Raw genomic sequence first — 4,755 nt, 5'->3', positions numbered from 1 at the left:
GGGGAACCGCCTCGCGGGGCTCCCCAACGGCCGCCGCTCGCAGGGCGGCACCCCTGCCCTTCTGCGGGCACAGGAGGCCGGTAGCAGGACCTGGCAGCTCCGGGCTCAGGCTTCTGCCGCGTCTGCCTCTGTGGAGAGCCCGCACAGGGGCCGTGGCACAGGTAGGAACACGGTGCTTAGTTCCCGCTCCGCAGCCAGGCTCGGCACACACCTGCCCGTGCCTCAGCACAGGGGGTAGAGCGCTCCTGAACCTCCTCCTCCGGAGGGGAACCCAGGAGGTCCCCATCCTCCTGGAGGCCGCAGCTCCTCAACCTTAGCTGGTGACYGCCCCTTCCCCTGGCCACTGCGAACAACCAGCACAAATTTGTGCACCTTTTTATTTACTTCTGTGCAGCTTGGCACCTCCACTGGAGAAGAAAGGAAGACGGACTCACTCCAAGAGCCCCTTCCCTGTTTAGCTGCCACGAGCCAGGCTCTTCCTCCGGTGCAGAGTTCCTGCTRCACCAAGAAGAGCAACTTGCTTTACCAAGCAACCTTTTCTCTTGGTGTGCAAGGGGCCTCTGGGATCTTTCCCTTCCCATGCCTTGGRAAGGATGGCATCACACAGAGGGGTTTATTTTCTAGGTGGCTGTCTGGCAGGCATGGGRTTTATTGTGCAGGTTTCTCATACTGCTTTGGGGATGGTTTCAGGGAGGGATATTTCTGTATGCAGGCTCCAGTTTGTGAGGTCCTAAATGTATGCTTATCCTTAAGCAAATTTATAGTCCCAGTGAAGTACAGCTACAATCCAAAGTAAAATTTATACCCAGCTTGGGCTTCTCCCACACATCTTTCTGATGTAGCTAGTGGATGTGAAAGAAACACTAGCCCTCCCCCCTTCCAAAGTTTACTCCTGTTTTTTTAGGTGAGATTAGTCCCAACAGATTCAGATTTGAGTCAGCCTATCTAAGAGAGAACAGAGATGTAGAAAGGGCTTTGCCCTTTCTATTMAAAAGGTATGGATCTTTATCCTTCCTTTCCTATCTATGACTTTTTAGGTAACTTCCCTTGAAGAGATGCAGAGAACTCCCTTGTCCACTGTTACTTTTGGAATGAGAGTTTGACAGAGGGRAGGCCAGTACTTTCAAAGAGAGCTGAATTTCAAATAAATTTGATCTTGGAAGCTCATGGAACCAATTAAAAAATGCCACTGGTTATAGGCAGGAACAGATATTCCAGAACCAGTTAATAAAGTTTATTTGTCTGGGCATAACAAGGGAGCCATTAGAGAAGTGAAAGAAACAGTAAGCTTTCTATCAGCGATGCACACCCAATTTTAAAGCTTTCTGTGCTTTTTGTTTGTTCCATCCCACAATGGATGGACTGTTTTTTTAGTTTTCAGATGTGGCTAGGTCTAATTTCCCATGTATGCATAATACATTTCCATAGCCTGTGTTTCTCACTGCTACCATGCCCTCATTCTTTGCTCTGGGTCCCTCATTTTAAGCTGCTGTGAAAATTGAAAGATCCTATGTTATTCTATATCCCAGAATGGGATCTGTTAATTCTGAGTTCACAAATGCCAAAAGGATGACCTAGATTCGCAGAGAAACAGAAGGGAGAAAGTAGTTCACTGTTACTAGTGCATCATTTCACCTGCTGTTGAGCGCGAGAGAGAAAGACAGAAAGAGAAAGGTATCTTACACAGACAGTGTACGGTGGTTTTAAGTCATTAGTTAAGATAAGGTGTTGAGTCCAGATAAAACATTTGCCTGTAATGGATGTTTTTTAGGTTTTGGATGTTTCCTTTAGGACAAAAGGAATGGGGGCAGCTGTACAAGTGTGTAGGAAACACTTGGGGTCTCTTGCTCCTTGACAGGATCTCTTCACACTGGCTGAGACTGGTTCCTTGTTGATTTATAGTGCATGCTGTCTTTCATTAATTGTGCCAGGACCATAGGAGGAAGTGATTTAACTTGCACTGTGCTTTTCTTTTCCAAATTCCTTCTGGGGCTTAGAGTTTCAGGAGATTTAAGGTCATCCTTGAGGCTAAGATCAAGTATACCTCATACCAATTTATTATGTGATACTTGCCTTCCTTTTAGGACTCTGCCATATGATGTTGGGGGCAGGCAGGAAGGAGGGCTCAGTCATTTAATGAATTTTCCATCCCTCAGCTGCTGAGAGCAGAAATAAACCCTCATCCCTTACACACTAGTCATGTCATGACTGCTGCTGTGCTACAAGAACAGGATGGGCATTTTGGCAGGTGACTGTCTTGCTGTCAAATACGGGTGTAAACTGCACTGATGTAAATTCATCTCTGCACTCATGCAGACTCTCCATGGCTTACATAGGTACACTGCTGTGAGTATCTTAACGGAGGAGGGTCAGGACTTGAAGCAAGTGAAATGGGAGTACTACCAGGCAGAAATGAAATATGGAGACCAGAGAGCAAGTCTGTTTGAAAAGGCTGGATGAAAGCATTCGTCCTGACCTGGATTCTGCATGCTATTAAAGCACGACTCAGGATAGACATTAGTGTTCTGCCTTCACACAGAAGTGTTTGGCAATGAAACCTAGCAACTACACTCTATAAACACTCCTGCCACACTGGCAAGAAGCAAACCCAAATGGAAATTACATTAAAAAAATTACCAACTAACTGGACTCAATGCTGAATTAAAGGCTGCTCTGCAACTGTGAAGGCTCTGTCTCCCACAGATATTCATTATTTTGATATTTTTGCACGCTGTACTGTAAACTTTCATACCCTACTTTTACCTCCAGTTCACACCAGTTTGCTTACATGGTAGCCAGCACAGCACCAGAATGAGATGAACACAGATGAACGACATAACAAATGCTCTGTCGGGGCTGGATGTCCTTTAGGTGCAGGGAGTGCTGATGTTGCTGTGATGTTCTCGGGCATCTTTTGTGAAGGAGATGAACTCTGTGCTCGCGCCCTAGCAAAGGCAGGCAGGCCTATCTAGCTGGTGAAAGCTAGACAAGTGCCACAGCAAAACTGAAAGGGTGACGTCACCTTTTATCTGGCCAACCTGTGACAGGGGGGTCCCTATTGTTCATTGAGCTRCTTGTCCTGACGGAGGAGCAGATGAAGCCCACGCCAGACCAAAGTCACTGTTTAGAGAGTTTAATTTCACAGTTTGAATCCCCACTCCCTCCTAAATACAGTGTGCCACCATTTCCCTAACCACTGAAATCAGCACTCGGGCAACAGAGCTTCAGTAAGACCTTCAGAATTTGCCCACGCTCGCCGCAGCAATCGTGAACAGCAGCATGCTTTGGGAGGTGATGCAGTGAAAACATGTTCTGTTTTTCAAAAAGCTACCTGACTAAGTCACATCATTAGAACTATATGCCACAGATGAAGATCTGGATCACTGAGCTAAAGTCTTGCTAATTGCAGGAGATGCAAAGAAGAGCCTTTGCAAGTATGATTCCTATCTCACGCAGCAATAAACAATCTTGGAAAACATTCAGTGAACCAGAATCACCTAGAGAAGAAACCTGAGGAGCTACAACCAGAACCACAGCAAACACAAAAGGAGATTTTCTCAGTAAATACTCCAGAGTTCATATTTTTAAAAGTGAAGAGAATGTGAGTCTGGATAAAACATGATCCAGTGTGATTTAGAAATTTGGAATATGAGCTGCTTGGGTTTGTCTGCCGCATTTAATGGTAAAGCTTGTAGTGACTGCACACACTTTGGAAATGAGAACTCAAGTCAGTATTTGGAAAGAAAAGTTACAGCCTCCCTCTCCTCTGCACCTCATATATTTGCTGGCAATTCCAACAGGACTTTCTGCTGTTTTGTGTGTCRATCTGCTTACAGAGTTTGGCCTCCTCTACCTCAAGTAATTACTTTTATATGCAGGTGAAATAGGCACCTGACATTTACCTGTGACCTGGGTGATCTATAAGTAGCCATCGGTGCTATTTTGTGAGCCAACTAATTTAAAGTAAATCCCACTTCGGAGTCTGACTGAACACCCTTSTTGCTGTGCAGGGATTCAAATCTCACTGATGGACAAGAGGACTTTACTACAGGCTTAAATCCATTCCCAGGCAGCATGCATGTAATTCTCACTGGGATAAAGTGTGCTTTGTTATACCTGGCTGAACTGCAGCAGCCAGGTTGCTTAACAGATAAGCACATGCTTTGGGTGTCACTTCATCTCACCCTTCAAATGAACGCACATCTTCCAACCTCAGCAGCAAGAAAAGACTCATCAGTCATCTGCACTGAGGTGAGAAATCCTCTTCACTGACATGAATCCTTGGATATCTCACTAGAAAATCCCTACAGCTGATGGGAATGGGGGTCTCTAAGCTGCAAAGACACCTTGGTCTTGCTGGGAGGAGGGAGATTACAATTTGTTAGCAGTATGGCTGTCTCTTGCTCTCAGCCACCAGGACTACGTGTCACATAAACAACAAAAGGACCCGTGAAAAAAAGACCCAAATGTTGCGGGGCTTCCTATTCCAACTGAGAACATTGTGATCTTGCAGGGATCTAGCTCTCGTAGTAGAATTGTGTGCTTTCTCACAGAACAAAGTGCACTTCATTTCTCATTCTGAAGAGGTTAGCACAGGGCGATCCACTTAAACCTGTGAGCGGCCGATCCCCATCTCACTGTATTCTGCATGGCAGCGCACAGCAGTGCAGTAGTGGTGACGAAGGTATTGCCTACCCCACCAAATGGCCTTACTGCAAAAGAACACAGCTAGGGGGACCTAAAGCATCTTCGCCT

The sequence above is a fragment of the Apteryx rowi genome, unplaced genomic scaffold (assembly GCF_003343035.1).
Source record: "Apteryx rowi isolate R43461 unplaced genomic scaffold, aptRow1 scaffold_270, whole genome shotgun sequence".
Lineage (NCBI taxonomy): Eukaryota > Metazoa > Chordata > Aves > Apterygiformes > Apterygidae > Apteryx > Apteryx rowi.
This window is presented reverse-complemented; position numbering follows the sequence as displayed.